Source organism: Rhinoderma darwinii, chromosome 4 (assembly GCF_050947455.1).
Source record: "Rhinoderma darwinii isolate aRhiDar2 chromosome 4, aRhiDar2.hap1, whole genome shotgun sequence".
NCBI lineage: Eukaryota > Metazoa > Chordata > Amphibia > Anura > Rhinodermatidae > Rhinoderma > Rhinoderma darwinii.
This window is the reverse complement of record NC_134690.1, coordinates 273,576,381-273,599,998: the sequence shown is the minus strand read 5'-3', so window position 1 is coordinate 273,599,998 and position 23,618 is coordinate 273,576,381.

Sequence of the window (23,618 nt, the reverse complement as noted above, 5' to 3'; positions counted from 1 at the left end):
ACATATAGTAGTCATATGGGAAATGTGAACTTGTAACTATTTTGGGTGGTATAACCCTCTGTCTAACAAGCAGATGCATTTAAATTCTGGAAAAATGCTCTTTTTTTTCACATTTTCTCAAAATTTTGCTATATTTCACAAACAAACACTGAATATAGCGACCAAATTTTACCACTAACATAAAGCCCAATGTCTCACGAGAAAACAAACAATCTCAGAATCGCTTGGATAGGTTTAAGCATTCCGAAGTGAAATATGTCAGATTTGAAAAACTAGGCTGCGTCATTAAGGGGGTAAAAGGGAGAATGGATGTCTCTGCTTTGCAGGGGTTGGAACATATTTCTGGCATGCAAGCTACTTTTTGTCTAGCAGGAGCCAAATGATTTACTGACCACTATCAGATCCCAGGAGTAAAAATAAAAAAATAAAAGCGCATGCCACTAAGGTTCTCAGTGTACCAGCTTCAAATGACCCACTTACAGCCTGCACCAGTGAGGATATGTTCACACGCAGTAGCAAAATACGTCTGAAATTACAGAGCTGTTTTCGCCTGTTTTTGTAACAACTCGCGTTTTTCGCGGCGTATTTTCCGGATGTTATTGGAGCGGTTTTTCAATGGAGTCAATGAAGAACGGCTCTGAAAAAAGGCCCAAGAAGTGACATGCACTTCTTTGAAGCGGGCGTCTTTTTACATGCCGTCTTTTGACAGCGACGCGTAAAATTACACCTCGTGGGAACAGAACATCGAAAAACCCATTGAAAGCAAGGGGCAGATGTTTGTAGGCATAATGGAGCCGTTTTTTCAGGCGTAATTCGAGGCGTAAAACGCCCGAATTACATCTGAAAATAGTGCGTGTGAACATACCCTAACAGGCGTCTCCCTTACTGCCCACCGCTTGTGTCAGCCACAGATGCCCCATTATAGCCTGCACCAGCACTATAAAAGGTAAGTTCACACAGTACGGATACGCTCTGTAAAAGGTACACAGCGTATCCGCCCTGGAGGCCGCAAGGAATTCCGGCCCGAAAAACCGCACCAAATTGTGGTGCAGTTTTCCGGCTGGAATATCCCCTGCGGAAAAGTGAAAAAATGACATTTCATCCCATGTGACCGCTGCAGCCTGTGATTGGCTGAAGTGGTCACATGGAATGAAACTTCATCCCGGGAGGCCGGCCTGAACGAAGAAACACAGAATTATGGGTAACTATAAGTTTGGGTTTTTTAACGTTTTCGCTGCAGTTTTTTTCCGCAGCGTGGGCATGAAATTTTCTAAATCTCATCCGCATTGCTGCAAATGTTGCGTAATTTCCTCACAGAATTCCATTGCGCAAATTCCGCAGAATTTACGTTACGTGGGAACCCGGTCTTAGGGTTCACATGTAGCATAAATACTGCAGAATTTGTTGCAGGATTTGCTGTGCGGTAATTCCACAGCGTTTTCGCAACATAAATTGAAACGCTGCGGATTGAAAGTCCATACAGCAAGTCAATATCTGCACGCCTTTTGTTCAGGTTTTTTTACAGCGTGTGTGAGAATTGTTGAAATCTCATCCACTTTGCTGCTGGTATAGACGCTGCAAAATTTACCCTGAAGGTAGCTTTTTTTTTTCCTCTTTTAAAGGGGGAATGAGAGAGATATAGATAATGGTGACCAACCTGAGGTTGTCTAGTAGATTACAAGAACAATGTGGCCACCGTTATCGTAGAGAATGCTGTGGAACTAAAATGATCTAGACCAAGTTGTTTAACATTCTATAGCATTTTTGTGAACCACAAATATTGCACCGTGTGATAGCAAACGATCGCAGCACGTTATCGCTACTAATATTAGCCTGTAGAGATCACATGAAATCACTTGTGTACACGCAATTTCACGCTCGAAAAAAAAAATCTGACATTGTTAAGCTGTGATACATGATCACGAAGTGATAATTGCATTGTGTAAAGTTACAGTGGAGCCCTGGCCTACATCAGGCTTTATGCCACTTGTTAGGGTCTATTCACACTGAGCAGTCGAATTGTGTATTATTGCCACAATTTAGCGTTAAACGCATCAATAAACCGCAATTTGACCACACCTTGAAAATAGACCCTTAGGGTCTATTCGCATTGCGTATTCAGTGTATGTCAGAGGTATATGTCAAGAGTATACCACCAACGTATGTCAATGTATAAGAACACAGTGGCATCTGTCGTCCATGCGCTCCCACGGTAAAAAATACCTAACATATACTATACAGTACACTTTTTTGCAGGATTCCTCCGTATGGAATAGCACCTCAAACTCCCTCGGGTGAATGGGGACCTATGATTATAATTGCCATATGCGCTGGGAGCTTTCACAGGGCATATGTCAAGTGGACACTACAAACACGGTGTGAATTCAACCTTAACTTACGACACAACGATGCATGGCTCTAAGTGTGCAATCCTCTGATTTAGGCCTCATTTACACGAGCGTATTATACGCGCGTGCGACGCGCGTGCTTTTCACGCGTGTCGTACGCACCTATAATAGTCTATGGGGCTGTTTAGACGATGCGTGTATTTTGCGCTGCGTGAGTGCGTTGCGTAAAACTCACGACATGTTCTATATTCTTGCGTTTTTCACGCAACACGCACCCATTGACTTCAATGGGTGCGTGAAAACAACGCATGCCACACGGACGGTCCTGCGTTGCATGCGCGAAAAACACGCAAGAGCTGTTATGTCCATTCTAATTAGTCTATAAAGCTACACAAAGCTTCTAAACCAGAACAAGAAACAAGTCACGACCAGGTGTTTGAAAAAATACAAATAATCTTTATTAAAGTCAATTAGACACATGGAGACAACGTATAACACTTAGACATAATAAAATGCCATGGACCCTCGAACACAAACGGAATCCGAACGTAAAAGCAGAGTAGCCCCCCAGATGTAAAAATGGTCTGACACAACCTATATATGGCTAAAGTGCATAAGTACATATTAATGAGCAGGTACTAGGCATGGTACGCTTTGCACAGATGAACACATAAATAAGTATAGAGAATATATATAAGGTACAGTCTAAGTAAAAACGACATATAAAGTAGTATACCTACACCTGCGTATAAGAAGATAAATAGGAGATCAAGACCAGGAGGGGGACCTCTGCTTAACCCAACGCGCGTTTCGCTGGTGCTTCGTCAGCCCCTGACGAAGCACCAGCGAAACGCGCGTTGGGTTAAGCAGAGGTCCCCCTCCTGGTCTTGATCTCCTATTTATCTTCTTATACGCAGGTGTAGGTATACTACTTTATATGTCGTTTTTACTTAGACTGTACCTTATATATATTCTCTATACTTATTTATGTGTTCATCTGTGCAAAGCGTACCATGCCTAGTACCTGCTCATTAATATGTACTTATGCACTTTAGCCATATATAGGTTGTGTCAGACCATTTTTACATCTGGGGGGCTACTCTGCTTTTACGTTCGGATTCCGTTTGTGTTCGAGGGTCCATGGCATTTTATTATGTCTAAGTGTTATACGTTGTCTCCATGTGTCTAATTGACTTTAATAAAGATTATTTGTATTTTTTCAAACACCTGGTCGTGACTTGTTTCTTGTTCTGGTTTAGTTTCAATTAGTCACTAGGACCACTAGTATCATTCGGGGTATTATTCGGTTTGCTACACAAAGCTTCTCCAAACCAGGAAGTGCCTGCCTTTCAAGTGCGAGGGGGCAAGTCTAGCAAGTGCCAGGAGAGTTGTCTGCGGATATTTTGGAGTGTTTCACAGCCACATACTACAGCCATGCCGCGCGGGATGGATGTTGAGCGCCTCATACTTTTTGTCCAGGAGCATCCAGCGATATGGGATAACAGATGTGAGGAGTATCACAACAGGACGGTGAAGGAGGACGCATGGGAGTTGGTGGCCAAAAACCTCTTTGGGCAAGAGTGGGAGACAGGCCGAACCCGTGACCGCACTCGGTTGGGTGAGTAGCTGGCATTTTCTGTCAATGCCTGTCATGCCTATCGAAAACCTGGGCCCTGTATGTGTATTGCGCACATGAGCACGAGAAACTTTGGTGGAGCAGGTGCTTCCCCACGTCCCACCGCATTGCCATTGCAGGGCCCTTCATTTTGTAGTGAGAGGTGATAGTTCTGATGGCGTGTTTTGTTTTTGTTACATACACCAGTCCAAGATATCAAGACACGGTGGCGGAGCTGCCGTGATCAATTCAGGCGAGAGATGGGTGACAAGGGACGCAGCGGAGATGGGGCATCTCGCAAACGGCCCTACATTTATACGAAACAGCTGATGTTCCTGAAGGACATCATGGATATGCGCACGTAAGCATTTATGTCGTTGCATGAGTGTAATGTGTGTTTGGCCAGGTCCTGTCTGTCAACGTGTTGTTGTGGGCATTGTTAGATTTTGTACTCATAATTTTTTTCCTCCTTGTAGAACCACCGACAATTTGGAGGATACAGCAGAGGAGACTGACGTGGGGGAGTCTGTGGCCGAAGCCCCTGCTCCCAAGATCCTGCCACCCAGCCCCGAGCCGACACCCCAGGAGCCCGCACCAGGCCAGTCCGAACGGCCGGTTGGTTCTCCAGCCCAGGAGCGGCCCGTGCGAGCCCGCAGTCGGCGTCTTCGTGCCCCACAGCCCTCCACATCTGCCCAGGTGGATACGCGGGTACTGGACTATTTGAGGCGAGCCGCAGAGGAGGATGGCAATGATGCCTTTGGCCGCAGCATTGTGCCCCTCCTACGCCTGGTGCCGATGGACCTTATGGGCCGTCTGCAGGCGTCGATCGTCACATTGATCGACGCTTGCAGACCGCCACACAATCCCCATCCGTGTTTCACGGCAATAGAGCAGTGGCGAAATACTTACATGCCGCCACCCACGGCCCAGGTGCCTGGCCAATTTCACCCTGTTCCCCAGATGGCCCGTCCGCATCCATACATGCGCCCTATGGCTCCCCACTTCGCAGGGCCCACATTCCAGCCACCACATCAGCACCACTATGCTGGCCAGGAACAACCTACCCAGCTCCAGGTCCAGCATAGTGGTGCTGAAATGCAGGCATATGCCTCCCCAGCCCAACTATACCAACACCTCTGAGTGTGTTGGTGCGAATATATTTTGACGGCACTGTTGTGTGTGGTGCAGGCCTGGCCACGTATATTGTGGGATCATGTTTTTATTTTGTATTGCGTTACACCATGTTGGTGTCTATTTTTTTCCCCACAAATTTTGGGATTGGTCCGAATCCCTAAATAAACAAAAAAAAGGTTAATGGTTTGATTTCGTTTTATTATTCATTTAGACCACCCAACAGAAGGTTTGCCACACATTTCCTTAGCCTACACTCTCACACACTTCTGGCCTTTTGGACCAATGCATGGACATGTGATATGAGGTTTTAGTTAATCTCTCGTGGTTTGACATGGCTTGAAAGGGATTGCAAAGTTTAGGTCCTGCCATGGGCCCTGAAGCAAAATAAGTACACTTGCAATTGGACTTCCCTAACTGGAGTCCGCACAACAGGATATATGGGCAAAGTAAGTCGGCAACTGGGTAAAGTCCTGGTCAAACCCCGAGAGATATAAGCTCGCAACCCGCGTCAAGGGTCCTCATGTTTTGCGAGTCCCTACCCCAACCCCAACACACAAAAGAAACAAAACAAAAAATGCCCACATCTCAGGTGGGTAGTGAAGCGTCACAAGAACATTCACCCCTTCACAGGTCATCAGCCCCCCACGGTGCTGGTCCAGATGGGCACTCAAAATATGCCGCCAAAGTATCACGAACTCGAAGGCCGGAGGAGACAGATCGCCCGAGAGGAATCACCGGGACATTGTCAGTGGTGTCTGCGTGTGTTATGATATAGTCAGCATCAAAGTTTGCATCATTAATGCGGCAGAAGTTATGCAGAACTACACCCGCTTGGATAACACGTGTGACATTATGCATGGACAATTGCATTGTTGACAGAAAGACACACCACCTGTTCGACATAATGCCAAAGGCACATTCGACACATCGCCGAGCTCTGCCCAGGCGGAGATTGAACATGCGCCTACGGTCATCCAAGCCCCTTCTTGCAAAGGGACGCATGACTTGCCTTGTGAGTGCAAACCCCTCATCTGCCACGATTACATACGGGATTGGGGGCCCGCTGGAGCCTGGGAGGATGGAGGGTTCCGGCAACCCCAGTCGCCTATTCACGAGTCGCTTCCCCATTCTTGATGTACGGAATATGCGTGCATCTGCCGAGCTTCCATACGAGCCAATGTCAACAATAGTGAAACAATAATTAGTGTCCGCCAAGGCTAACAATACCATCGAAAAATACTGCTTGTAGTTATAGTATTGCGAGCCACTGCGTGGGGGCTTTCTCACACGAATGTGTTTGCCGTCAAGGGCACCAATGCAATTTGGAAATTCAGTAGCTCTAAGAAATCCCTCTGATATACTTAGCCACTGTTCTGTCGTGGGCTGAGGCATGACCGTGCTCTTTAAACTCTGCCACAACACGACACAGGTGGATGTGACAATGAACGAAATGGTGGTCACTCCCAAAAGAAATTCAAAATGCAACGAATGATAACTATTGCCTGTGGCCAGAAATCTAGAAAATAAAGAGAAAGAAAAAGAAAGGAAGAACACATGTTAGTGGGGGGCTGCTAAAGCAGACAGCGGCATGGACTAAGTTATAGCAGCTTCATACATACCTCAAGGTCACAAGCAGACGTTCCTCGGGCGAAATGCAGCGTCTCATGTTCGTATTCTGGAAGGTGAGACCAGAGCGAGTTTGCTCAAGCAGAAGGTCAAATGTGGCCACAGACATGCGGCAGAAGGATCGAAATTTGTCGGGATGCCGGCGTAAGTCCTCAAACAGGGTATGGAAATGCCCTTTTATTGTACGTTGGGCCACAAGTGGATGAACCCAAATGCGACTTCTTCCAGGCGTGTGGTGCTGCAGCATGTGTCGGCGCTGGCCAAACCGACGTGAGATCATCCAGAGAAGAAGCACACGCGCCAGTGCTGGCGAAGCCATAATAGTTGGGTGTCAAAGCGATTCCAATTTGAAGGGAAAAACAAACACTGTGGTTTCTGCAGAGGCGGAAATAACCTTGCAAACAGATTTCTACCAGCAAGCAGGGGTTGGGCCAGCTGGCCTATTTGTAGGCGGGCGTCCCACTAATCCCCTCTGCGTTTTTTACGCGCGATGCAAACGCTAGTCGTGCGCGCGTTTAAAACGCAACAAGGCTGCGTATACGCAGTGCATACGCCATACAAACGCACGCAAAACGCAGCGTTTTTTGCGCGCGCAAAACGCACACGCTCGTGTAAATGAGGCCTTAATCTGCAGTGTAATCTCAGTGCAGCTGAAGGACATTGCATTTCAGAGTTAATTATCATTAAAGCATTAAGCATTAAGCAGTTGATTTGATTGGCTGGTAATATCTGTATAAGGCCGGACTACTGCATAGCGTAAACAAATTCTGTGCGAAAATTCTGCAGTATTTACAGAAACCGCAAACTGGATGAGATTTAGAAACTGGATGAGATGAGATCTCTGCGGCGTAATTGCAGCGATTCCACCGCAAAAATCGCAAACTCTGGAGAAAAAAGACAACACACTTACCCAGACCACTCTCCTTCTTCCTGTCGCCCAGCCTCCTGGGATGATGTTTCATTCCATGTGACGCTGCAGCCAATCACAGGCTGCAGTGGTCAAATGGCCTGCAATGTCATCTTGGGAGGCCGTACTACGCGCAGAAACGATGGAGGGGGTAAGTAAAGTAATTTGTTTTATTTATTTTTTTTAAGCCAACTCTGCATTCCGCAGTGGAAATTCAGTTCGAAAAACCCCACCACAATGTGTCCCGGGTCGGATACACTGCGTAAAAACTGTGGGAACCCGGCCTTAGGCTACATGCACACCTTGCGTTTTTGCTGTCGAAAATACGCATCAAAACTGAAGGAAATTCGCAGTTAAAAACCGCACCTAATTGCGCGTTTTTCTATGTGTTTTTCGGTGTACTTTTTACATTTTGATGCGTAAATCTGTGCATCTTCATGTTGAGGGTTGTGGTGCATTTTTCCTTAAAACTAGGCAGATACAATTCGCCAGCGGAAACGCAAAATAAATTGACATGATGCAGATTTTAAAATACGCACTGCAGGTCAATTTATGTGCCCAAAAAAAAAACACAGCATGTACATGAGATTTCCTGAAATCTCATTTACTTTGGTGGTACTGTATTATGCTGCAGATTAGCCGCACGCAAATACGGGTGGCAAAACCTCACGTAATATGCATTGTGCCTTAGGGTCCAATCAGATGTTGCGGTTATTGTGCAGTTAAAACGCATGCGGTTTTCAGATGCAAGTTTTCGATGTGGTTTTAATCATACTTCAGCTGCAATGTCTGAATGGACCCATAGGTCTTGTTCACACAGTGCAAATTTTCGGCAGATTTTTAATGTATTTTCTTTTAAGCCAAAACCAGGAAAAGCACCTATAGAGAAGAATGTATAAAGAAGGGCCTTATAGGTCTGCTATACTGGATCCAATTCTGGTTAAAAAAGGCATGCAAAATCTGTGCGAATTATACAGTGTGTGAACAAAGCCTATGGCTATGTTCACACTTTACGATTTATTGCAGATATCGATGCAGATTTCTTAGCGAAAGCCAGAAGTGGTATCAATAGGAATGGGAAAAAAACTAACTTACAGGGAAATTACATGTGTCATTTTTGGCCGTGCGGTAAAAAAAAAGCATAAAAAAATCACTGCAAAATCTCCAGAATAAATATGTTTCACCTGTACAAACTGCACAGGCAAAAACCTGCAATTCGTGGTTAAACCGCTCTGCCAAAAATGTCTCATCTAAATGCACCAATCTGCACCAAAAACGGCAGAATCTGCATCAAATCGCGATATGTGTGAACTCGCGATGTATGATTAGAGTACGTCCACACACAGTGTAAGGGCTAGTTCACACAGTTTTTAGTCGCTGTTTCGATGCGGAAACCACGTAGGAAACAGTGCCAAAAACCGTCCGAAATCGCCTCCCAGGAGTCGTCTTTTTCTCACAAGTGGAAAAAACGCTCACGGGGGAAAAAAAGGGTCCTGCTCTTTCTTCCCAGGTTTCTGTCTATCTGAGCTCCCATTGACATCAATGGGTGGCATAAAAGCGATTTTCGCGGCAAAGAAAGTGCAGGCAGGTAAAATCTGCCTCTACACTCCTGAAGAAATGTTGAGGCAGATATTTCTGCCTGCAAAAAAGCTCTGTGTGAACATACCCTAAGGACTGCAGATTTTCCGACCGGATTTTCTGTGCGGGAATTCTGCAGCATTTTCGCAAGAGATATTGTTGACATGCTGCAGATTGAGAATATGCGCTGAAGTTCAATTTCTACACTTTTTTGCATATTTTTACCACAGCATATGAATGAAAGCTCATCCATTTTGCTGCTACTGTACTACACTACATATTTTCCGCAATAAAATCCGTTGCAGAAAATCTGCAGCTAATCCGCCCCGTGTGAACATACCCTTGGGGTAGGAACACTCTGGGTGTAAACACTGCAGATTTTCCGCAATGGATTTCATTGCAGAATATCTGCAGCTTATTATAGTAGCAGCAGTGGGGATGAGATATGAACAAATGTCTTGTACACGCTGCAGAAAAAAATCAGCGGAGAAACGGTTTATAAATTGACCTGCGGTGCATTTTTTAATCTTCTGCTCTTCTATTACGGGTTTTCCCCACTGAATTCAATTATGAGGTTAAACCCGCAACAAAGAGGCACGTGTTGCGAATTTTGCAGTGGAAACGCTGTGGCTACGTGGCAAAAAAATCACAGCTCATAAGTAAAATAGGCTTTTTTTTGGTTTAGAATGAATAAAAAAGTTTATACTTACCACCTGGGCGTCGTCATAATGACACATTCTTCTGTTCTTCGAGGCCGGCCTCCTGGGATGACGTTTCAGACCATGTGACTGCTGCAGCCAATCACAGGCTGCAGCGGTCACATTGACAACAGCGTCATCCCAGGAGGCCGGATTGAGCGAAGAAGAGCGGTACACTTCGCCATGACAAAGCCCGGGTGGTAAGTATAAAAAATTTGTATTTCCACAGCAGACAAGCCATCCGAAAAACTGCACCACAATTTGGTGCCGTTTTTCGGACTGAACTTCCTACGGATTTGTGAAGGATGATTTATTTGCTTATATTCTCTGTATGAAATTACATTGTGAATTATCAAGCAGGATGCCGAATTACTAAGATATGTATTATGTGAAAGTGATGATAATGTTTAAATGATTTAGTTTCGTGCAGCAGCCATCTTGTCTGGAGTTCCCATCTTGGTTTTATTGTAGTGAATAGAAAAGTCATTGTTCCTTTAATACAAGTAATGTTGATTTCGTATGTTTTATCTTTGACCTTTGTTCCCATGCGAAGTTTGTAGAGAATGGACAGGGAGGGAGATGGGAGGGTGGCAAGTATGCGTGAGGGAAGGTCTCCCCCATCTCCACGAGAATATTGTGTCCAAAAGAGATAAGGCCACCTGCAAACCTAATGTGTGAAGAATTATAATGATGTATCTGGGATGTATTTTATTGTATGCTTTTTACTGAATAACAAATATTGTTACATTGTCTCTGATTGGTTTACCTCAAGCCTACACCCCTTCTGAATTTCAGTTTAACAGTTTGGGTATGTTCACACGGCCTATTTACGGACGTAATTCGGGCGTTTTTGCCCCGAATTACGTCTGAAAATAGCGCCTCAATAGCGCTGACAAACATCTGCCCATTGAAAGCAATGGGCAGACGTTTGTCTGTTCACACGAGGCGTATATTTACGCGCCGCTGTCAAATGACGGCGCATAAATAGACGCCCGCGTCAAAGAAGTGACCTGTCACTTCTTTGGCCGTAATTGGAGCCGTTATTCATTGACTCCAATGAATAGCAGCGCTAATTACGCCCGTAATGGACGCGGCGTTCAAGCGCCTGCACATGCCGGTACGGCTGAAATTACGGGGATGTTTTCAGGCTGAAACATCCCCGTAATTTCAGCCGTAACGGACGCCCTCGTGTGAACATACCCTTTGAGTTTGGTAATAAATCCTTCAGAGGAGTATTTTTGAGCATATCAGCAGCGCCTGTGTGTTTTCTTCTCCTCTCTCGATATATATCCGTGAAATATCCTAATTAGGATACTGACTAATGGGGTCTGGCCTTGAGAGTCTGTTTGGACTTGTCTAAATTTCAGTCTAATATATTTTGAGCCATTGATTTCCACGACAGATTCCAGAACAGATATGTTGTGTACTTATACACAGTGTATCGGCCCTGTGTGTTCCTACCATTAGGCCTTATTTACACGAGCGTATTTCACATCCGTGTTACGCGCGTTAAAGCAATGCACGTCACACGGACCTATGCAAGTCAATGGGGCCATTTAGACATTCCGTGTTTTTCATGAATCGTGGGTCAGCTGCGTGAAACTCACTGCATGTCCTATACTTGTGCATTTTTTGCGCATCATGCACCCATTGGAATCAATGGGTGCGTGAAAATCACAGACGCCACACGGACACACAACCGTGTTACATGCGTTTTTCACGCAAGAGTTGCAAATACCATTTAAATGAGTTAGAAACGTTCTAGAAACAGGCAGAAATCAGGAAGTGCTTTTTAAGCTGGTTTGACCATTGAGAGTTTGCTGGATAGAACTGCATTCATGCCACGGTGTTTTGAAGTTGAAAAGCTAATCTGTCTGGTTCAAGAGAGGCCTGAACTTTGGGACAGTGAAGCCTACCATGACTGGATAAAAAAGGATGTGGCATGGGACATCATCGGGAAAACCATGTTTACCCAGCAGTGGAGCAAAAGTACCACCGGAGAGAGAAAAAAAATTGGTAAGTACATTTTTTTTAAATTGTCACATAACCCTGTTTGTATAGTGTGTCCCCGTGCTAACAAGTCCTAATTCCCAAATGTATAGTATGTGTCAATGTTTAATTTGCTGGTGTAAGGTATGGGCCTTTTTAAACATATTGTAATGTTTTTAAAGGGATATTTGTGTTGCGTTCAAAAAGGCATTACCACTCTGTTTGTTACCACTGTTTCAGTTGATGATGTGAAGACAAGATAGCGAAGCACCAGAGATCAGTTTCGCCGCGAATATGGATCTAAAGGCAAAAGTGGTGATGGATCTTCAAAAAGCAAAGCTATATGTACACCAAGCAGCTACTGTTTTTAAAAGACATCTTGGAGATGAGGCCATAAATTTTCTTTTTTTAATTCTTGTAATCTCTGTTTTGGCCTCTCATACAGTCATTATGTTCTTTGACCCTTTTTTGAATCCTAAAAAGTCTTGTGTACAAACACCAAAATATACAAGCTCGCAACCCACGTCAAGGGTCCTCATGTACTGCGAGTCCCTACACTACAACCCCCAAAAAAAACCACATATAAAATCAAAACATTCTGCGTTATCCTCCACAAAGAAATGTGGCACCCTAAATACAATCATGCTGCCATGGAACTGCTCCAGCAGGGCTCACAAAATATTCGGTAAATATTTTGCGCACTCGGAGTCCATATGTTTGTGCCCTCCCTTGAGGATTTTGGGGAACAATGGTTGGTATGCTTGCCATGGTTTCTATAAAATCACCATCAAATGTAGCATCATGAAATTATGCAAAACTACACAGGCTTGAATGACATGAGTAACATTAGCCGGCTTCATTTGCATGGTTGACAGAAATACCCTCCACTTGGACATAATGCCAAATGCACATTCCACAAATCTCTGTGCTCTGCTTAGCCGGTAATTGAAGATGCGCCTTCGAACATCCAAGCCCCTTCGAGCAAATGGACGCATTACATGTGTTGTCAGGCCAAAACCCTCATATGCCACAATTACATATGGAGCCGGTGGTCCACTTGAGCCAGGGAGTATGCAGGGTTCAGGAACACCAAGCTGGTTGCTCATAAGCCGTTGACCCATTCTGGATGCCCTAAATATGCGCGCATCAGCACAGCTACCATACGACCCAAGTCTACTATTGTAAAACAATAATTACGGTCCGCCAGGGCCAACAAGACAATGGAAAAATACTGCTTGTAATTAAAGTATCTTGAGCCGGAGTGGGGGGGGGGGGGGGCTTCTTCACACGAATGTGCTTCCTGTCTAGAGCACCATTACAATTTGGAAATTGGGTGACATTTAAAAATGCTTTTGAAATCGACATCCACTGTTATGACTTGGGATGAGGCATCACCGTGTCCTTTAATCTCTGCCAGATCACTAGACAAGTGAATGTGACAATCTAGGAAATGGTGGTTACTCCAAGAAGAAGCTCAAAATGTAAGGAATGGTAACTATTTCCTGTGGTAAGAAATCTAATTGACACAAAAAAAAATAAAAAAAAGGGAACATGTTATGCAGTTAATAAATGACACAATTCTTGCTTTTATCAAAGTTAAAATAACATAAATACCTCAAGGTCACAATGAGTCGCTCCTCAGGGGAAATGCTGCGCCGCATGTTTGTGTCCTGGTAGGTGATTCCTGTACGAATCTCCTCAAACAGCAGATCAAAGGTGGGCACAGACATGCGGCAAAATGATTGAAATTTCTCAGGGTGATGGCGCAGGTCATCATAGAGAATATGAAAGTGGCCTTTTGAGGTGCGTTGGGACACAAGAGGATGAACCAAAAGCCTCCTTCTTCTCCGCGGTTCCTCCTCAACCATTTGATGGCGCTTGCAAAATCAGCCACGCTAACAGTACACGGTCCAGCGGTGTATACGCCATGTTTTGCATACAAACAAGAAAACAACACCTAAGGCAGGAAACTCACAAAACTCCACAAACTTTTAACAAGCTGGAAAAGGATGAGAACATGTGCACAAAGCAAGCATGTGTTGTTCAAGGGACGGATTTTAAAGGGTTGGCTCTCCAAAACACCGCCTTCAGTTTTTTCCACTGACGCAAAAAACGCATGACATACACGCGAAAAAAACTCATTCATGCACCATACACGGATGTCACACACAACAGCAACGCGTGCAAAACGCGTGTAAATAAGGCCTTAGGGTGCAGTCACAATCTGCAATTTTTGTTGTAGAGATTTCTGTGACTGAATATCTGTTCCATTCATCTGAAAAGGATTATTTTCCGGGCACCTCCACAACGGCACTCAGGAGGATTCCCAGCCTCTCGAAGGACAGGAAACAACATGGACACAAATAAAAGGCCCCTCCTCCATACCTTATCCAGTTGTTTCCTGTCCCTCTGGGAAGCATGGACGTCTCCTGCCATGTGGAAGAGCAGGAAGGGAAAATTTTCTCACCCAGCCTTGTCTCTGCCCGGTCCCCTCCCGTAGCTTAGGACTTCCCTCCAGCTTTTTGACAAAAGTCCTCCGCTGGAGGCAGCCTCAGGTCCGGTTCCTTCCTGTGCAGGAGCCTGGATCAGGCAAAGACACGCCTCGGCAGATGGGGATTTCTTTGGCCAAGAATCTCACTCCTCCAGGGTCTCAGCGCTCCGGTCAAATAGTTCCTTGTGACACAGCTATGACGCACACGCATGGGCGTGAGAACATCGGCGTCATGACGCTGATATTCGGAGGAGAGCGGGGATTGGCCGGAACAACCAGGGTTCGAGCCTAACGGATTGGGCGCCAGAATTTAAATAAAAGACTAATTGGTAAGTGTATGCCAGCATCTTCTCAATCATGTCGATTACTTCTGATGTAGTGGATCCTCGCAAGTCTGCAGATCCTGTGGCTGTCTCTGGCCTTGTATGTCCCTCCTACTCCTTCTTGTAAACTTCTCCCTCCCTCCTTTGGCTAGGTTGGGGGCTGAAGTTGTTTTACTAGTGACTTTTGTCCTAAGTTTACCTCAATATGACACTTGTTTTGTGCTTTATTTAAGGAAATTGCTCTGCTTAAGCGGCCTGTTAAGAAATGTGGAGTCTGTAAGAAGTCACCGTCGTCATCATATAAGAAGGCATTATGCTCTAAGTGAATTCAGAAATTAGTGGTGGATGAAGCACCATCATTTTTGGATAGTATAAAATCTATTATTAAAGAGGAAGTTAGCTCCGCTGTTTCTTTTCAAATAGATGCTCGTTCTTCCAGGCCCCATACTTCTAGCAGTCATCAACCTTCTATAACCTCTATAGCTCCTATATTATCTGACCCTGATGAGGGGGAAGTTCAGTCCCAGATTGATTCAGATTCATCAGATGACACTGCCGGTATGCACTACAGTTTGATGGAAGATACAGAGTGTCTTTTTATAGCCTTTTCGGGCCATGAATATAGATGATACTACAGAACCTCTTTCCATTCAGCATCAGATGTTCCAGCGCCTGGGAGAGAGGAGAAAATAAGTGTATCCTGTACATAAGAACGTTAAGAAACGTATATCTAAAGAATAGAAGGATGCTGAAAAAAGAACAACGATTTCTGACTCCTTCAAAAGCACATATCCCTTTTCTGAAGAAGATTTGGAACTCTGGGACAAAGTTCCCAAAGTAGATGCCCCTATAGCAGGCATCTCCAAGAAATCCTCACTACCATTTGAAGACGTGGGGTAACTTACTGACCCCATGGATAAAAAAGCGGAAGCTCTTCTTAAAAGATCGTGGGAAGCATCCACAGCAATGTTTAGGCCCGGGATCTTGGCTACCTGTACAGTGAGATCTCTTTCTGTCTGGATCAATCAACTGGGAAGCCATCTTGTTGCGGGTACTCCCAGTGAAGACATCATCTCATCCTTACTCATGTTGAAAAAAGCTAACGCAGCAAGAAAGTTCACATGATTAAGGATCTGGTCCAGGGATCCTCTTTCTAAGAATAAACTAGTAGGCATCCCTTGTGAAGAAGGCCGTCTATTTGGATCTGGAACAGATGACATCCTAGAGAAGGCGGCAGAAAAGAAAAATAAGTTCCCAGTAGATCAGAAATTCTTTCAGCAAGAGTGATCCTTTTGTAACCAAGAAAAGAATAGTTATGGAGGAGTACAGTATTATAAGAGAAAGCAGGAATCATCTAAATTTGAATCTAAAGATTGAAAGGTGAACTAACCGAGAATTCATTGAAAGAATTTGAAAGTGAGTTAGACCAAGAATTAGACCACGAATTCAAAAAGTGGGAGAGTGAAATACAGGCCAATAAGGTGAATAAACTTAAAAGAGATATTTCGGATTGTCAGACCAATACAGTATACAAATGGCAGAAAACTGGAAGATTATATTCTTCGTCACGATCTTCCTCTGTGTCATCGGTCAGAAGTACTCAAGGGGATTATTTTTTAGACAGACAGACCCCCGTACTAGATCGGGAAGGAATTATAGAACAACCCCAAATATACACTCGGAGTCAGTACAACAAAAGGAAATACGGAGTGGTCAGAGAGACCAAGAAAAAGACAAAGAAATATTAGAGGTAATTAAAGGGGTTGTCCGAGATACCACCATTTTTTCAAAAACTCTGTCATACATTACCCCTTATACAGACAACCTAAATAAAGCATTATTTTTAAAAAAAATTCTACTTACCACATTTCTGCTTTGAGTTTAGCACAGTTTGTTTACATGCAGTTCAGCTCTGGTTTGTTGATCTTTCCTTGTTATGAAACTTTTTTCCCGTGCACGCTCATTGCAGGCTACAATGAGCGTGCACGTACCTTCCAAGAGTTCACGTGAGCTGTCCTTGCTCCTCCCCGCTGACCTCCTTCACTGCACTTGTCTCCTTGCTGACATTCTTGAAGGATGGTGAGCAAATGTCATCCTCCCCATTATGTTTTTCACATTTATGTTTTCTTTCTCTTTTCAGGTCTATAAACCTCTTCGTGTCTACCCTAACCCTCGTCCACCCTCTTCTATCTCATGTCTCTCTCCACTAAGGCTATGTTCACACAGAGTTTTTTTGCCGGAGGAATATCTGCCTCAAAATTCCGTCTTGAAGTTTGCGGCAGATTTACCTCTCCCTGCACGTTGATTTTTGCGTCATTTTTCCCGGAGTTTTTTGTGCGTTGTTTGCGGTTTTGTTTGCCGCTTTGTTCGGGCCGTTTTTCGCTTGGCGTTTTTTGCTTGTTTGTTTGCGTCTTTTTTTGCTGTTTTCCGTTGCGTTTATCGTAGCCTTTTTCGCATCGTTTATCGTTTCTTTTTTTGCATCGTTGTTTGCGGCTATTTTTGCTGCGTTTTTCGTTGCGTCTTTCGTGGCGTTTTCCCAGTTGTTTTTCGCGGCGTTCTTTGCCTCTTTGTTTGCGGCTTTTTCCGCTATGTTTTTCGCAACGTTTTCCGTGGCGTTTATCGTAGCCTTTTTTGCGTCGTTGTTTGCGGTTTTTTTTCTGCGTTTTTCATTGCGTCTTTCGTGGCATTTTTCGTGGCGTTCTTTGCCTCTTTTTTCGCGGCTTTATTTGCGATGTTTTTCGCGGCGTTTATCGTAGCCTTTTTAGCGTTGTTTTTGCGGCTTTTTTTGCTGCGTTTTTCGCGTCGTTTTCCGTCATGTTTTTCGCCCACAGCAATTGAGCGCCGCGGGCATAAAACAACGGAAATACGCTTTCTCTGCCTCCCAGTGAAAAGATGCATAGGCTGGGCGGGCGGGCACGCGCAGAAACGTCACGTCTCCAGTGACGTGTCGTGTCCCATCCGAGGTCTCGCTGGGGCGAGACCATGTGATCGGGATACGACACGTCAGTGGAGGAGGAAGAAAACGTGACGTCAGAAGACATGTGATCGGCAGAAAAGAGCTGCCAGAACGGAGAACAGAAGCAAGATTGCACAGGTAAGTATATTAGGGAATACTTAATGTGTGCATTGTGTGTTTAAATTTAAAATAAAAATATATCTCGGACAACCCCTTTAATCTTTCTAAGCGACAGTTTACGATCGATGAATTATCAGTTTTGCAAAGGGGGTTGACATTTTGCCCTACAGATAATTTTGATTTTTTTGAAACTGTAAAAGATGTGCATTTGTTTGCTCGAAGGTTGTTATTAAAACGACACTTCTGGAACCCAGATCAATTTATTCCCGGTAGTGATATTGAAAGGGATACACTGACAGCATTGGAGTCACTACTGGATGAGAATCAAGGGGTTGATGAGCCTGAATCTACTTTTCCATCATGTATAAAGAAAAAATCTAGCACTTTTCCAGCTTTGTCCCTTTGTCCGCAGGTTGATATTTTTGTACGGTTGGTTATTAAAGATTTGAGAAATATACAAACCAACTTTGGTGACAATTTGAGCCAAGGTGAACGGAAGGTCTTGAAAGATCTTAAACAGATGAAAGACATTATATTTAAACCTGCGGACAAAGGGGGAAATATTGTAGAATGGCCGAGTGACATGTATGAAAAAGAGGCAAATAGACAGTTAAATGATGCACAAACCTATAGGGTCCTTGATCATAATCCCACCTCTATATTCAGGAACTTGAAGAAATATTGGATAGGGCTTTTTTAAGGGGAATCATCACTAAGGATGTATATGAGGGACTGATGGTGAAGGAACCAAAAATCCCTACCTTATACCTTTTACCTAAGGTTCATAAGGATGTTCAATGCCCTCCAGGTCGACCAATTATCTCCGGGATAGGAGGTCTAAGTGAGGTCTCATGTAGATTCATAGACTTCTATCTTAGACCTCATGTCGAGACCCTCCTATACCCGTGATTCCACCGATATTTTGCTATCTCTTGAGGGCTTGAAATTTGAACATGACATGTACATAGTCACAAGTGATGTTGAGTCCCTTTATACTTGTATCCATCACAGCCATGGCCTGCGGGCATGTAAATTTTATTTAGAGGCCGGAAATCTGGCATCTGATCTTGTCGAACTTGTCCTTGAGTTATTGGAGTTTGTGCTTTTTGTCACAATTTTTTTGTTTTCAAGGACAAATACTATCTCCAGACCCGTGGCACAGCCATGGGGGCCACTTGTGCTCCATCTTACGCTAACCTCTTTATGGGATGGGTATGGGTATGGGATGGGTTTCTGGGAACGACATATGATCTTGGATGAACAGAACCCTTATGAGCTCTCTGTTATATCATGGAGGAGATTTATAGATGATGTTTTGTTTATATGGCAGGGCTGTGAGCGGGACTTGACATCATTTCTTGACTATTTAAACACCAATGACATGAATGTTAAACTTGTCAGTAAATATAGCCAAACAGAGATTGACTTTTTGGACCTTAAGATTTCTATTACATCAGATGGTCAGGTGGTTACTGATATTTTTAAAAAAGATACCTCCGTAAATTCCTATTTTAAGCTGACTCCTCACATCCAAAACATGTGATCAAAGCTATTCCATGGGGACAATTTATACTTGCAAGACGTATTTGTTCCTCCGACACGTGTTTTGAAAATAGATCTAAAGATCTAACTGACAGGTTTCTTAGAAGAGGTTATAATAATACCCATGTCAAACGGGAATATGAATATGTGAGAACCCTGAAAAGAAACGATCTTCTGAAACCCAAAATAAAATAAAAATCTAAAAGCACTACTGTGAGATTTATCTCTAGATATAACAAAAATTGGAACTCTATTTGCGATATCTTTCAGAAACACTGGTCTGTATTACATACAGATAAAAGATTAAGTAAAATATTTACTGACAATCCGGCTATGACACCACGTCGGAGCTCTAATTTACGGGACATACTAGTCTGAAGTCATTATGTCCCTCCAATGAATAGGTACATATTCGGTTCCAGGGGACCCAGATGGGGTAATGTACCCTGTGGATCCTGTGGGGCTTGTCCAGTGATGGAGAGGGCTAATTCCTTTGTGGGTTCAGATTCAGCTAGGTCGTACAAGATAGTGCACTTTATAAACTGCAATGTCCGGAATGTGATCTATCACGCGCAATGTCCCTGTAATAAAATCTATGTGGGGATGACCACAAGGGAGCTTTAAGTGCACCTGATGGAACACATTCGTGACATTAACCCCTTAAGGACGCAGCCACTTTTGTACCATATGACACAGCCTCATTTTTTAAATCTGACGTGTCACTTTATGTGGTAATAACTCTGGAATGCTTTTACCTATCCAAGTGATTCTGAGATTGTTTTCTCGTGACATATTGTACTTTAAGTTAGTGAAAAAATTTGGTCGATATATTCAATATTTTTGTGTGAAAAACACCAAAATTTAGAGAAAATTTGCAAAAAATTTGCATTTTCTAAATTCAAATGTATCTGCTTGTAAGACAGATAGTTATACCACACAAAATAGTTACTAGCTAACATTTCCCATATGTCTACTTTATGTTGGCATCGTTTTTTGAACATCCTTTTATTTTTCTAGGACTTTACAAGGCTTATAAGTTTAGCAGCAATTTCTCACATTTTCAAGAAAATTTCAAAAGCCTATTTTTTAGGGACCAGTTCAGTTCTGAAGTGACTGAGGGCCTTATATATTAGGAACCCCCACAAATCACCCCATTTTAAAAACTGCACCCCTTAAAGTACTCAAAACAGCATTTAGAAAGTTTCTTAACCCTTTATGCGTTTCACAAGAATTAAAGCAAAGTGGAAGGGAAATTTGCAAATTTAATTTTTTTTTGCAGAAATTCATTTTAATCCATTTTTCCTGTAAGGGTATGTTCACACGTAGTCAACCAAAACGTCTGAAAATCCAGAGCTGTTTTCAAGGGAAAACAGACCCTGCTTTTCAGACGTTTTTTTACCAACTCGCATTTTTCGCGGCGTTTTTCGCGCCGTTTTCGCTGCGTTTTTTACGTCCGTTTTTGGAGCTGTTTTCATTGGAGTCTATGAGAAAACAGCTCCAAAAACGTCTGAAAGAAGTGTCCTGCACTTCTTTTGACGAGGCTGTATTTTTACGAGTCGTCGTTTGACAGCTGTCAAACGACGATGCGTAAATAACAGGTCGTCTGCACAGTACGTCGGCAAACCCATTCAAATGAATGGGCAGATGTTTGCCGACGTATTGGAGCCGTATTTTCAGACGTAAAACGAGGCATAATACGCCTCGTATACGTCTGAAATTTGGCCGTGTGAACATACCCTAATACTGAAGGTTTTTACCAGAGAAACACAACTGAATATTTATTGCCCTGATTCTGAAGTTTTTAGAAATATCCCACATGTGCCCCTAGTGCGCTACGGGTCTGAAACAAAAGCCCCAGAAGCAAAGGAGCACCTAGTGGATTTTTGGGCCTTCCTTTTCTTAAATTATATTTCAGGCATCATGTCAGGTTAGAAGAGGTCATGTGGTGCCGAAACAAAGGAAACCCCCCAAAAGTGACTCCATTTGGGAAACTATACCCTTTGAGGAATTCATCTAGGGGTGTAGTGAGCATTTTGACCCCACAGGTGTTTCATAGATTTCATTAGAATTGGGCAGTGAAAGTGAAAAATTACATTATTTTCCAATAAGATGTAGCTTTACCTCAAAATTTTATTTTTTTTCAACAAATAAATGATGAAAGCACCCCAACATTTGTAAAGAAACTTCTCCAGAGTACGGAAATACCCAACATGTGGTCATAAACGGCTGTTTGGGGAAGCGGCAGGACTCAGAAGGGAAGGCACGCCATTTAGCTTTTGAAGTACAGATTTTGCTGGTTTGATTTCTCGGCACCATGTCGCATTTGTAAAGCTCCTAAAGGTACCAGTACAGTGGAAACCCCCCAAAAGTGACTCCATTTGGGAAACTACACCCCTAGAGGAATTCAACTAGGGGTGTAGTGAGCATTTTGACCCCCCAGGTGTTTCATAGATTTCATTAGAATTGGGCAGTAAACATAAAAAATTTCATTTTTTTCCACCAAGACATAGCTTTAGGTAAAAATGTTTCATTTTCTCATCAAATAAAAGGAGAAAAATCACCATAACATTTGTAAAGCAACTTCTCCAGAGTACGGAAATACCCCATATGTGGTAATAAAGTTCTGTATGAATACACATCAGGGCTCAGAAGGGAAGGCGCGCCATTTGGCTTTTGGAGAGCAGATTTTGCTGGATTGGTTTTTCTGCACCATGTCGCTTTTGCAAAGCCCCTTAGGTAGCAGTACAGTGGAAACTACCCAAAAGTGACTCCATTTGGCAAACTACACCCATTGAGGAATTCATCTAGGGGTGTAGTGAGCATTTTGACCCCACATGTCTCATATATTTTATTAGAAATGGGCAGTGAAAATGAAAAATTACATTATTTTCCAATAAGACGCAGCATTAGTTACAATTTTTTCATTTTCTCAACAAATAAAGGAGAAAAAGCACCGTAACATTTGTAAAGCAACTTCTTCAGAGTAGGGAAATACCCCACACGTGGTCATAAACTGCTATTTGGACACACAGCAAGGCTCTAAAGGGAAGGAGCGCCATTTAGTATTTGCAGTGGAGATTTTATAAGATTCGTTTTTTGACACCATATTGCATTGAGCTATAGTACCAGTACAGTGGTACCCCCCAAAAAATTACCCCATTTTGGAAACTAGATCCTTCAAAGAATTGATCTAGGGGTGTAGTGAGCATTTTGACCGCACAAGTGTTTTGCAAAAATGAGTAAACAATAGATGTTGCAGATTGAAAATTGCTGTTTTCCACAGATATGCCATTTCAGTGCCCAATGTGTTGTGCCCAGCTTGTACCACCGTAGACACACATCCCATAAATTATTAAGCGGGTTCTCCAGAATACCCCATATGTGGTATCAGGGCATATGTAAGCTGTGAGGAGTAAATCAGGATATATGTAATATGTGCGGGTACATCAGGGTATATGTAAGCTGTGCAGAGTACATCAGGATATATGTAAGCTGTGCGGGGTACATCAGGATATATGTAAACTGTGGAGTACATCAGGATATATGTAAGCTGTGCGGAGTACATCAGGGTATATGTAATCTGTGCGGAGAACATCAGGGTATATGTAAGCTGGGCGGAGTACATCAGGGTATATGTAAGCTTGGCGGAGTGCAACAGGTCATATAATAGGATGATGTAATAATGGGAAGAATGAATAATCCATGGATTGGTGTGGTACGCTTTGAACCAATCCTTTATACACAGGCCGGGATAATTGGGTATTATACAAAATATCTGCGCTCCAGTGTTGCCTTATATTTGACTTCTTCATTAGCCCTATAAGCCGCACAAGGCCCTAAAGTTTCCTCATCACCGCTGTGTCCATGGGGTCCACCTGGGGGGTCCAGAAAATGACAATGTGGGGTATTTAGTGAAATTCTACTGGACCTAAAAATGGGTCTGGGCCGTCATTTAGAATCATTTTGCATCATTGCGTTTTGAGAGTCATAAAGTGTTATTTTTTCGGTGACGGAGCTATGTGAGGGCGCGTTTTTTGTGGAACGAGATGTAATTTTTATTGGTTCCATTTTGGGGTACATGCGATTTTTTTATCACTATTTATTCCATTTTTTGGGAGATGAGGGAACCAAAAAACAGTCATTCCAGCACGTGTCTTTTTTACAGTGTTCACCGTGCAGTATAAGCAACATGTTAACTTTATTCTGCGGGGAGATACGATTACAGCGACACCAAATTTATTTCATTTTTTTACGTTTCACTACGTTCCCACAATAAACATACTCTTTTCTA